Source organism: Cebus imitator, unplaced genomic scaffold, assembly GCF_001604975.1.
Source record: "Cebus imitator isolate Cc_AM_T3 unplaced genomic scaffold, Cebus_imitator-1.0 Scaffold391, whole genome shotgun sequence".
In the NCBI taxonomy this organism is placed as follows: domain Eukaryota; kingdom Metazoa; phylum Chordata; class Mammalia; order Primates; family Cebidae; genus Cebus; species Cebus imitator.
In genome coordinates, this window is record NW_016107706.1 from 718,312 (window position 1) to 731,425 (window position 13,114).

A 13,114-nucleotide genomic window follows, 5' to 3' on the forward strand; every position below is an offset into this window, starting at 1 on the left:
ATTGTGAATGGCAGTTCGTTCTTGATTTGGCTCTCATTAAGTCTGTTATTGGTGTATAGGAATGCTTGTGATTTTTGCACATTGATTTTGTATCCTGGAGTCTCACCTTTTCTTCATAAATGTTAGGAGCAAGGAGAGCAGTTTGTTTGGAGCAGGAGGCTGTCTTGATTGCTCCAAACCCATTTTAGCTAGTAAGTCCTAGATGTGTTGTCCCAGTGACATGGGACAGAACAGGAAGTGACTAAGGAAGGCAACACGGACCATGGCAGGGCTCCGAGCTCTCACACACCCATTCAGGATTTATGCATGTATACAACACCAAAGCCCTGCTTTCTGCGTCCCTCGCTTGATACCACCCAGTTCCCATCTCCATCACGCTGTCCTCTGGACCATCCCTCAGTGCTGCTCACTTCTTGCTAACATCAGGCTCCCCCTGCTGCCTCCTGTGGGGAAAATGATTTGACCGCCTAGTTGCCCATGTTCAGTGCTGTGCTATCCTGTTGATGACAGATCTGTTCTTAGTGGGTTTCCTTCCAATTTTGTGTAAACCACAGTATATGTGTAAAATGCAGACTTTGCAAATAAACATGTTATTATGGGCACCAGCTGGTGTTAAACTGGCCATTTTTTTTTTCACTTCTTATACATTTAGTGCTTATAGACATCAACTGGTATTGTATTGACCTGTTTTTCCACTTGATTTTTGTATATTTGGTTGTTTTAGTGTAAGTATGTTTTTCCTTAGGTATTCATGATCAAATTTACCCCTCAGCATTTTACTTTCTTTCTTCATGTATTTCCTTTATTTCATTTTTAAATCTCTTTAGGAGAAGAAGTTCACTTACAATCTAAATTTTTGTGAAGTACTGTCCCTTTATATTTCTATTACTTTTTTTTAAACTAACTTTGATACCTCTCCTTCACCACCTTACTGTTTTTCTCTTTAATAGTGACCACTTGGTGCTTTGTTTATCATTGTCCACTTACCTAACATTTTCTGATATCTATAAGATTTTCTTCCCCTACAGTGAGTCATAGTGAGCCCTGCGAGGGTAGAGAAGCTGGTTCTGCTTTGCCACGTGAGGCACACAGACACGTGGTAATAAAAATAGCATAGAATGAGGCTGCAGAGCCCCCTGCACAGAAAAAAGCACTGTTGGATAAATGGCCATAAACAACATGACATAACTTGCAATAGTGCCCAGACACTACTAGCTGATGAAACTCAGCGTGCCTTTCATGGGAAGAGGCAGGCGTACTCTGTGTAGCTGCTGCTGGCAGACAAAGGAAAAAGTGTGACTTACAACCCCTAAGGTTATCCTTAGCAGCAACACAGAAACCCTGATTCTCTCCAATAGGCTTGCATTATTTTCTAGCAAATGAACCACATTTCACGAAGATCTTTGACACTGTGATAATGTCCTGCAATACTCACTTCTGACTGTTTTGTCTCCTCATAGAAAAAAACAACACCCTGCATTTTCAAACTGTTGGTTATAAATTCTCAAGTGTAGACCTGACATAATTGGGATTTATCAATACTCAGCCTTTTCAGTAAACAACATCAGAAATTCAGGTGCGTTTTTCAGGCAATTTTATTTCATCTTCTTTTTTGCATCCTATGGACTTAATGACTCTCTGATGCCCTAATGCAACCTTGCTTTCTCTCAACATCTAGAATTCACAGACTAATTCTGATTATTTTCCCTAGCTCGAGGTATGGAATCAACTATCCTTCCAATGGGCAGTGGTTTCTCTTTTCAGAGAATTGTTTTAGAAGCCACTGGCACTGGGTCTACAAATAAGCTTGTTCCACATTCCAACTGGAATTTGTCAGGATGACAGCAAAAATATCTGAGAGCATAAATCACTGTAGGGACCGAACAGATAAAGTCTTCTTTTTAAAAATGTCCATGGGTTCTTATTGACACTTCTAATTTACTTCTATTTTAATATGTTCTTTGCCTTACTCTAATAAAAAGTTTATAAATTCATTTTTTTCAACTTTTGGGCAACTAATTTTTCTTGTTTTCATTAATGTTAACAACCACAAAGAGCTATATATTGTCACACCAAATCACAAGTATAATTTCAGTGCCACCATCCCAAAATTCAGGCAGTTCGTATCTTCTCTTCTTTCTTGACCCTCAGCTCAGCCATCCTGAAACCAGCTTTACAGTGTGTAGGTCCCATCAATTCTTTGATCAGCATCATGTTAGCACCAATATCTGAAAGGAGGAAGCCCCAGCCTCCATCTAGGTGAACACCAAAGAAACTAAGAGCTCAGAACACTTAGTATGATACATAGATACCTGTTTGCTTAATAAAAGATGATAGTAATAGGCCAGGCGCAGTGGCTCATGCCTGAAATCCCAACACTTTGGGAGGCCAAAGCAGGTGGATCACCTGAGGTCAGGAGTTCGAGACCAGCCTGGCCAACATGGCGAAATCCCATCTCTACTAAAAATACAAAAAGTTAGCTGGGCATGGTGGTGATGCCTGTGATCCCAGCTACTTGGGAGGCTGAGGCAGGAGAACTGCTTGAACCCCGGAGGCAGAGGTTGCAGTGAGCTGATGTCGCACACCATTGCACTCCAGCCTGGGCAATAAGAGTGAAACTCCATCTCAAAAAAACAAAAAAAAAGACAATAAAAGGTAATTGTAGACAAATGCTACTTTTCAAAGTCACAAAAATATTATCTGTCAATTTTCTCCATTTGAGGCCCCCAGTTTGAATTTAGTTTATATTCTCTTTATATTTTTTCTCTTACTAGTGCCTTTGTATATTTATGGAGCAGAAATTTTAGTAGTAAACTATAACTTCACAGAGGGCCATGGATACATACAGTGGTGTACTGGCGCTGGCCTGTACCAGTTGACAAGAGTCAATTGGGTGCTTCTCTTCCCAATTCTGCATCAAAGTTGCCAATTGAAAGATAAATGGTAAACTCCAGAGACATCATGTTCATGGCATGAAATACGCATTGTAGGCCAGGTGTGGTGGCTCACACCTGTAATCCCAACACTTTGGGAGACCAAGGCAGATGGATCACCTGAGGTCCAGGGTTCGAGACCAGCCTGGCCAATATGGTGAAACCCCGTCTCTATTAAAACTACAAAATTAGCCAGGCATGGTGGTGGGCACCTGTAATCCCAGCTATTCAGGAGGGAGGCTGAGGCAGAAGAATCACTTGAACCTGGGAGGTGGAGACTGCAGTGAGCCAAGGTCACACCATTGCATTCCAGCCTGGGCAACAAGACTGAAACTCCATCTCAAAAAAAAAAAAAAAAAAGAAAGAAAGAAAGGGGGGGGGGGAAAGAGGGAAAGAAGGAGAAGGAGAAGGAGAAGGAGAAGGAGAAGGAGAAGGAGAAGGAAGGAAGGAAGGAAGGAAGGAAGGAAGGAAGGAAGGAAGGAAGGGAGGAAGGAAGGAAGGAATGAATCTGCACTGTGGAAATATTTACACTATGGAAATTAGCAATCTCTATAAATTAGGACTTTTTACCCAGAGACCCAGTTGTTGGGTATTTACAAGGATAACTTTTTTTTTCCCAAAATTTTTCCCAAAACCAGTCAAAACATCAGAACATAAAATCAGTTAACATTCAGAATTATCAGTCATATGCTAGACATTATGGTTGAAAATTCCCACTCAAGAAGTTTACACAGAGTAGCTTTTGGAACTTTACATAATTTTTGCAATATTTACTGGTAGTGTGCCTCAGAACCAATCCTTAAAAGACAAAAAGAAAACTGGATTATAGCACCTTTTAGTTATAATATCCAAGGCACATTACATTTAGCTCTCCACCTGTTTCAAGTAATTGTCAGATAGTTTTGATTCATCCCCAGAAGGTTTTATTTCCACAACAGACAGAGAATTCAGTAGTTTCTTGTCATTTACATTTCTGCACTAACATCTAATTTTTTGCATGAATTAATATGCACTATACTCTCACCTCCACAATCATTCCACAGTAAATGTACGTTTTCTGGATGGTGTGGAAGGGAGAGCCCAGCAAGCGCTGACTATGGGCCTAGCTTTGCCAAAATCTAAAACAGGCCAAAGGGATATTAAATTTCTTATTAGGTGTGGGTTGGGCCGGGCCAGTAATTTGCTCTCACTTACCGTGGTCTGGCGAATGTTTCACCACCACCACCACTCTGCACCTCACCATGTTATTCCAGGAAGGTAATGGCCTCAGATATCCCATTATTGGAAATGCTTCATAGCAGAGGTTACCATTTTGTTGTTTATTTAGCACCTGAATTTAGGCAAGAGAAACATTTCTACCTGGATTCCATCCAGTCAAATTTTCCTGCCTTTTTATTGGAATTTCCACAGATAGCCATGGTATCCCCAAGTAAGGAAACCAGGACACTCTGCCCTCACCCTCTAGCTGCCTTGGGACAGTACTTGCCTGATTCTTCTTCCTGGGGTCATGGCACTCTGAGCTGTATTTCACCTGGATCTATCGCTCTTCCTCCCTACTCTGTGGCATTCTCTCTCATCCTAGCCCCATAACTTGAACAAGACTTTGTCTGACATTGCTCCCATATTTTTACTTGCCTCTTAAACTTGGCTAGGAATGGTTGTGCTCACTCAAGGGCACAGAGCCATGGCCTTGTTGGATCTTTTGGCATCTGACTGTGCTTGGACACAGCAGTTCCTAGCACAAGATGGTTCTCAAGTGCTCTTTCTTTCCTGTAATCTGAGCTTCCCTCTACCCTAGTACTGTCCATTTTACATCCCTCCACATTCTGCAACATTCTATTTTCTTCTGCATTTTCTTAGCTATTACTAAAGGAGGGTTTGGGTGGAAGGATGTATTTCAACTCTTCCCCATTTTTCTCCATGTCAGAAATCATCTGGAGCCACAAGAACGAGACCAGATCCAAAATTAAACCCAAACAAGTATTTTTGTTTTCTAAGACGTATAACCTTGAAGATACCCCAGGCTTGTCATCTATATTCCACCTATCTCTTCAAACAAATATGACCACCTAAAATTGTTAACCATTTATAGATAGCTTTTACTTTCTGTTATTTCTTCAAACCAGGAGTTATTTAAAATTTTTTTTTCCTGATAGTTTTATTTTTGGGATACCCTTTTACTTTGTTGTCATTTTTATTCTATTGTATTATAAGGAAAGTATGAGACCTCACGGCTTCTGCTTATTGGGCAATATGCAATATACTATTGTGCTTTGTTAAAATTTATGCATAGTACATTATATTATGTTTGCCATCTGCTATTTGCTTTTTATGTTCCTCATTTTGTGCTCTAAATTTATCTATTCAATGTGTGTATATCTGATTTGTTTTAACTGCTACTTAAGATTTTTATTTATGAATATACCACAGGTGATTCACTCATTTTATTGGTGGACATTTTGGTTAAAAATTTTTTAACTCTCTCTTCTCTTTTTAATGCCAATGATTCATCGAACAGATTTATGTGTGTCTCCTTTTTCTATGAATTCAAGTTTTCTCTAGAATGGGTGCCTAAAATTGTAATTGCTTCATCACAGGTTATACAATTTCCTCCTTTGCTAGTATCCCCAGATTGCAATTTAAAGGTGTCATAATAAATTCTCATCAGTAGCTATGAGAATTTTCCCCACATCTTTGCCAACACTTGATTTTTTTTTATTTTTGCAATTTTGACGGTTGTGCAACATCTTTTTTTTTTCCACATGTCCCTGAAGAAAGACATATATCTTCAGATTGAAGAAACTTGAGTCCTGAGCAGAATGAATAAAAATAAATCTATACTTAGTGACATTATAGTGAAACTTCAGAAAACCAAAGACAAAGACAACAATCTTAAAAACAAGGAGAAAACACAATTTACTTACCATGGAAGGATAAGCAGACTGACAGCAGATCTCTCAGTGGCAATTATAGAGGTCAGAAGACAATGGGATGGCATCTTCCAAGTGCTAATGGGCAGGAAAACCTGTCAAACTACAATTTTATATGCAGCTGTTCAACCCACAGTAATTCCCCCAGTGGTTATATCTGAGCACCCCCAATTGGCCTCTCTCCTTTCTTCACAAATAGATATTGCTCCTTGACCAAAAATGGTGGGTAGGTATCTGAAGGATGGCAATCCCAGTCCCTCCCCCTGTTTATGATATCCCATCAGAAAACATTATTTTCATCGAGGTGTGCTAAGACTTTAGATTAAAATTTTTTTAATGTTTTTAAATTTTTCTTTCTTTCCGTTTTTTTTTTTCTTATCCATCAGGACTCTGCAGGGATAAATTAAAACTTTAATTTCCCTCAGTTTGTACAATTGCACTGTGGGAAAGGCAAGTCAGTCATTAAGAAACTGAGGCACAGATGGGTTAAATGACTTTCCCAAACTCATACAGCTAGTGAGAAATAAAACCATATCCCAGCCCAGTTTTTTTACATAACTCCATGCTCTTTCCAAGATTACAGTGTTCTTGCCCATTTTCCTGACACTTTCTTTGAGCCAATACTTTCAAAATGCCAACAACTAGAAGGTGTGTTAATGTACTAAATTTGCTCTTGTGGGAAGGTATTAAAATTTAGCAAAATAGTCAAGATTTAGGCCATATGTTAAGAAGAAATTTGAGTGTATGTTTACAAATCAGATAATGTTTTTAAAAATCAAAATATATATCAGATTATACTAATCTCTATACTATTTTGAGAGGCTAATACACTCCAATGAAATCTTACTTTATAAATATTAATTACAGATAAGCCTATATAAAAATACCCATAGAAATATTGCTCAGGGCAGAGGAAAAATGATTTGTAACATCCAAGGATTTTAGATTAGTTGATTATTGTTTGGTGAAAGCGAATTTTTCGTTAGCTTAAGTAGCACCAAGCACCTTGATCATGAGAGTTACTCTGTGGAATAGTGGCAAGGGTTCTTGTGGAAGATCTGACTTGTATCTATCATCTACTTCTAGATACTCTGAATAATGAAAGCAGAGGACTGCAGTGCATCCAAAATTCACCCAGCAGAAGGACTCCGCCCATTTCTTTTGCTCCAAATAGATGACATTAGTTTACACTTGGTCCTAGGCTAGCACAGGGTCTCTAGCTGCAGCCCCCTCAAGTGCTTTATTCCCCACTAGGGACCAGGGCATGTAAGTCATATTTTTGCCTAAATCACAGATGTAATTCTTGAATAACTGACTGAGCTGGAAAGCAAAAACAACCTGAAAGTTTTAGAGAAGGGGCTGGCAACTTACTGCAAATCTTATAGCATATGGAACCTTTTGTGTAAAAGTTGATACTGTGTGCATCTTAAAAAGAGATATTTACTTTTATAATAATTACTTTCTTGCTATTATAATTATCTTTTAAAAATGAATTACAAAAATGGGATATTTCCAGGCAAAATCTGCTTATTATTGTAGAGTAGAAATTAAACCAAGTCCATAGTCTGCCAAATCAATAGCGTCATGGCTTAAAAAGTAGATAAGCAGGGGATTTAAGGCCATGCTTTCAAAACTGTTTTCATACATTCCAGGAAACAACACTTGACCATATCAAATAATTGGGGGAAAGATGAGGAACAACATCAAGGTGTAAAGCCATGGTTCTTGCTCTTATGAGGTTTACATTCTAGTGGTGGGGGCAAGTAATTAACAAGCATGCAAATAAATATAAGAGCAAATGCAAACAGTAAATAGCGCTATATGAATAAGCAACATTTTTTTTGTTTTACTGTATGAGCACTATCTACATGCAAGCTTTATGCTAATTGTTTGTTTGTTTGTTTTATTGTCTTCACTTGTAAAATAAAGCTTAGAGACCTTCAGTCCTTTGTCAAAGCTCACATAAGTAATAATCCTCAAACAGAAAATCCATGACAGGGATGTCTGTTTCCAGGTTCCTCACTCTGAACCACCTTACATATCACCTCTCCCAACGACAGAGAAGCAATAGCAGCTGTGGTCAACTCCTATTTCTGGTGAGAATGTGAGAACCAGCCTGATCCCATACCTTTAGTCCAGACACACCCTACTCCCATACCCACTCACCACCACAAGACCATCAACCAATTAAAGTGAGCACTTGTCAACACAGGTTATGTGCAGTGTACCTGTGATTCTTGGCATCAAGCCCCATGTGGGTGGAAGAGATGGCAGCATAAGAGGAGAGGATGGTATTATACACTTATGTGTGCTCGCCTATGCTCTGAGGTAGTTGCAAGAGTTTTGGCATCAAAAGTTATGGTTTGGATCCTCTGCTTTTTAGTTGGAATTTTCATTTTTGAGTTTTTACATTCTCAGTAACACCCTAAATGACTTTACCTTTAATACTATTTCATTATTTATTCAGTCAGCAAATATTGACCCTGTTGGCGAACACCTGTGATGAGTGGACTTGCCCATGAGCTTGGGAGCAGACACTTTTATTTTTATCTTTTAAATATGTTACAAATATAAAAGTGTTTAGTGCTGCAGGGTTTCATGAAAGGTGGGCTCTGAAAGAAAAAGCATTAAGAGTGAAGAGCAAAAGTTGCTTAGTCCCTTAAAAAACTTTAAACAGGAGGCTCAGATTTTAAGACAAAATAAATTCTATATTCACATACACACATAAGCCTGATTTTTCCACTGTATAAATAATGTTCTGGTATAACCAACCTGGCTGTTGCACTCCCTGTATGAGAAAGTCACTATATAACATTGCTCTAAATTAGTTCTATCCTAATGGTACCTTAATGTTTAGAATGCAGAGCTGCCTGGACAGGTGTGTAGCTCACACCTGTAATTCCAGCACTTTGGGAGGCTGAGGTCGGAGGATTAACTTGAGGCTAGGAGTTCAAGGTGACCTTGACTAACATGGTGAATCCCTATCTCTACTAAAAATACAAAAAATTAGTTGAGTGTGTTGGCACACGGCCATAATCCCAGCTACTCGGGAGCTGAGGCATGAGAATTGTTTGGGTCTGGGAGGCAGAGCCTGTAGTGAGCCAAGATTGTGCCACTGCACTCCAGCCTGAGCAACAAAGCAAGGCTCTTTCCCAAAAAAAGAAAAAAAAAAAAAATGGGGAGAGAGAGAGAGAGAGAGAAAGAGAGAGAGAGAGAGAGAGGGAGGAGAGCTACCTTGAGAAGCAGAAGCAGCTTTATAAAAAAGCCTTATTGGTTGAGATATGTACCCTAAAGTTTTTTCATTTTCACAAGTACTTGAATTTTACAAGTCATAAGGGAGAAGAAATTAGTGTGAATTGCCAGCCAAACCTCTTGCATGGGTAAGGAGCATCCTGAGGTTTACCATATCAGAAGCCATGACCTGTCAGCATGATTTTGAACAAGGAGACATAGGGAATTGAAGGGAGGAAATTCACCTCTCCCAAAACACAAGCAGCAGAAAGAAGAAAGCTACAAGAAGTAAAAAGATCAGTCTCTTTCCCTCTCTCTCTCTCTCTCTCACTCTCTCTCTCTCTCACTCTCTCATACACACACACACACACTCATGAACACATTTGGTATTCTGGCACCAGATGCTCCCTCCTCCTTCTCTGGACTGCAGAAATTCTCTTACTAGTACCCCAAGAGCTCACCAAAAAGAAACTTAGACCAGAAGAGGAAAAGTGTCACATGAGAAGCTGTGTTCAAGTATTAACTGAGGACTTTTGAAGACTTAAAACAATGCAAGTAATAAGTTACAATTGTAGTTGAACACAAGTTAAGGAAGCAGATTCAGCAGTGATAGAACTAATCCAACATAATCTAATGTAACTGTGTCACCAGGCCATTTGGGAATTAGAGAGACTGGGAGAAAGAATGCACCTGGCTGTGGGTCAGCACCCTTACCAGGCGTCATTGCTGGCAGTTTGATGGTAGGAAACTGCGTAAGTCAGAGTAGGGCTGGTTTGGGAAGAATCAGAGTTAACAGCCAGGGACAAGATCTGTAGAGAGAAAGCATGAAGCAGGTATAAGTCCAGAACAATAAGAATATAGAAAGGTTGTTAAGTAGCTCTGCTACAAATCTACAAACCAAGATCTTCAAATTTAAATGTTAAGAAAAAAGTTATTGTGATCGGATATGTGTGTGCATTGAGGTGAAGAAAGAGATGGAAGATAGGAGTTAGAAGAGAAAGAGGTGGCAGTACAGATTGTTTGGAGGGGGACGTGGAGGCTGCAGTAAATAGAAGGCCGTGGCGTCTTTCTGCCCAAAACTGCTCCTGTCCCACCCCTACCTACTGAGGTAGTGAGCAGATCAGATAAGATCTCAAGTCTCAGAAAGAAGCTGTGGTTTAGGAAAATAATGCAGTTGTAGTTATGAATAAATATACTAGATAGCTGAAACCACGTCATCTTGATCTTTGAGTCAGAGGAGAAAACTCATAGAAAAGGAAATGAACTAGATGATTTGAAAATAAAGGGTTAACTGGCAGATTACCAAGGTAAGAAGATGAAAAGTTAGGGTCATCAAACAATGCCAAAATCCACATTAACAAGAACTGGAAAAAAAAAATGCCATTTATAGTCTAAGCCAAATAATTGCCAGCAAAGCATCAGCTGGAAGAAAAAAATTTTAAACTTTGTTTTACTGCAGCCAGTCAATGCAATAGTTGAAAATAAATGCAAAATCTTGCAGCTGGTGGTAGAGATCCTTAATGATCTCCATGGGCAGAAAACCAGGGCTTTGCTAAAGGATCTGACTCAAAAAGCTCATAAGCTCCAAGAAAAAGAACAGAAGCTGTCAGCTCACAGGAGAAAGGGATGTTTACAAAGAATATAAGAAATGGAGGGTGAATTATAGCAAAAACAGATTATGTAAAAATCTGTTGAATCTCCATGAGAACAAAAACAGGGCAGGATACTAGGTTTTTTCTTCTTCACGCATCAAGATTTCTTCCTGGAAAGGATGCTGCCTTCCTAAGACAAAAATTACAGGTAACAAACCCAAAGATTGATGTTCTTAAGAGATCAGAGAAATAAAATCAAATCCAAGAAGATCTACTAAATAACTTCCATCAATAAGATGTCCTAGAAGCCAGCCTGGTTCCCATAGGATGCCCCTGTGAGTGTTGAGGTGCTCTAATCCTCACTACGCCATCTACCTGTTCTTGTTAGGAAAAAGGTCTGCTAGCAGTGAATTGGTTGTGAATGGACTTCCACCTAGGAAGAGAAGGATATATAAGGTGTAAAGAAAAACTTTTCCCTCTGATCTGCATGTAAACATGGCTGAATTAATAAACAGAATGTCTGTTGAGTCCCACTTCCTCTGAATGACAGGCTGCCCAACTCTCCTTGATGGTGGATGCAATAGGATTATCTCCATTGCATCATTAATCAAGGAAAACTGCCTGGAGGTCACTGGCCACTAACTGAGCCAGGGAAGTATTTTCAGTGTATTTCAGAGACACTCTAATATTGACCCTGGTGTGGTTTCATTAATAGAGAATGGCCCAAGAGCTCTTCCTTTCTGCATGAAGGGTAGATTTAGTTAATGCTGATGTAAATACCTTCCCATCTTTATCAGAAATATGCATCATTAGCTCATCGAAGAAAGGACTTCCACCACCATCAGACATCTTCTCAAACATGGGCTCAGACGTTTTTCCTTACCCTTTCTTCCTGGTGATTTTAAACCTCATAACTAAAGGACCAACGTCCCTGCTGAAGGAACTTTACGAACTTACACCCTCTTGCCCCAAAAGAAAACTTTCTTCCTAGACCCCAGCTACTTGGCATTATTTACCTTTCCCTCTACAAAATCCTTACACCTTTAGGGTTCTAGAAAGGGACCCACCAGCCTCTCCAGATACCACTACTGGGTCCTACAGAACTCCAGCCTCAGATTATGAATTGACTCTTAAGAGAGTTCATATGCTTCAAAATCCAATATGAATGTTGGTAATCAGACTTAATACTTTCTTAGAACTTAGTTTTATTAAGAGATCTTTTTGCACCAAATGATGGAAATCTGATAGATAACAGATTTGCTATGAAGTAAGACCACGACTTAAGCTGTAGATTCCTATTTTCTCCACTCTCCTCAAACCTATTTTGTGTTTACCAATGTTGTTTATATGTCAATGAAGCTTATGCAACAGAAATGGATTTTAGTGCCTTGTAAAATATAATGCTTTTACATAAATTTGTTTAAAACTAAAAATACAGGACTAATTATCAGGACTGTTTTCTAATCTGTGTTCTTCTGCTCATCTGTACTTTGGATAAACCCAGTCAGTTGATCAAAGTCAAAGCACTGAACTTGGTGATAGGTAAATTGTTGCTTCAGAGGAAATGAATAGTGAAATACCAGCCAACTAACCTCAAACCTGCGATGTCAAATAGTACGCTCTTTAATTCAGTAAACCATTTAGAAAATCACTTAACATAAGGATTCTATCAATATTTGTTGCATTTGTGAAAGTGTAGTCAGACTCTTTTGCTCCAGTGGAATCCTTTATCTACATAAAGTTAGAAGTCAACACAAACACTAAACACTACTTTTGTTGATGTGAAGGTGTGGCTGGAGTCCTGCTGGCTCCACTTTCCTCTTATCTCATACAGTGGCATCTCCAAGTACCCCTGGGTACTCTAAACCATTCTCTGTTTAGAAACTTCTGGGTTGCCACATGGTGGTAGTAAGGTAAAGGTCATGGTTTCAGTGGCCATGGGGGTCATGACAACTTCTCCTGTTCCCCATTTACAAACACAAAGTACCCTGTGGTATAAGGTGAATATATAGTTGATGCTCAATAAGAAGTTATTTTATCACTCCCCTGACCCAAGCATTCCTGCAAGTGTGTACCTGTACTACAATAAGAGGATGCAAATTCTCTCCAAGTAACAACTGCACACCCTACTCTTGTGTCAACAGTATCATCTTTGTCCACTAAGGACACTTCATTTTACTCAGGCAGAAATAGTAAATACCTGGCAATGGTGGTTTTAACGGCACAGAGGCATGTGCAGTGGAGTCAGGCAGGAAGCCCCCTTCCCCCGCTAGGGCCCTTCCAGCCCTGAGTTTAACTCCATTATAATTGGGTTCAAACCCACCTCACATCAGGAAATGGTTTCCTACACAGGGAGAGAAATATCGGACTGCTTAACCTTTTATACCTCACTCTTTGGTGTAATAACAGCAGCCTAGATGGATAGGGA

General features: G+C 39.4%; 1 protein-coding gene across 4 annotated transcripts in view; it reads right to left on the minus strand.

Annotated features, from left to right (window-relative positions):
* Positions 1–13,114, minus strand: part of LOC108289084 (myelin associated oligodendrocyte basic protein) — a 66,474-nt gene that overhangs the window by 3,914 nt on the left and 49,446 nt on the right. For 2 of the 4 annotated variants that reach the window (XM_017508341.2, XM_017508346.2), the window contains 2 exons: positions 5,858–5,941; positions 3,834–5,743 (listed from right to left, as the gene is read on the minus strand). The gene's annotated coding sequence lies outside the window, so the exon portion shown is untranslated. Of the gene's footprint in view, positions 1–3,833; positions 5,744–5,857; positions 5,942–9,808; positions 9,904–13,114 lie in introns of those variants that run through there. The other 2 variants (XM_017508342.2, XM_017508343.2) reach the window with 2 other exon arrangements.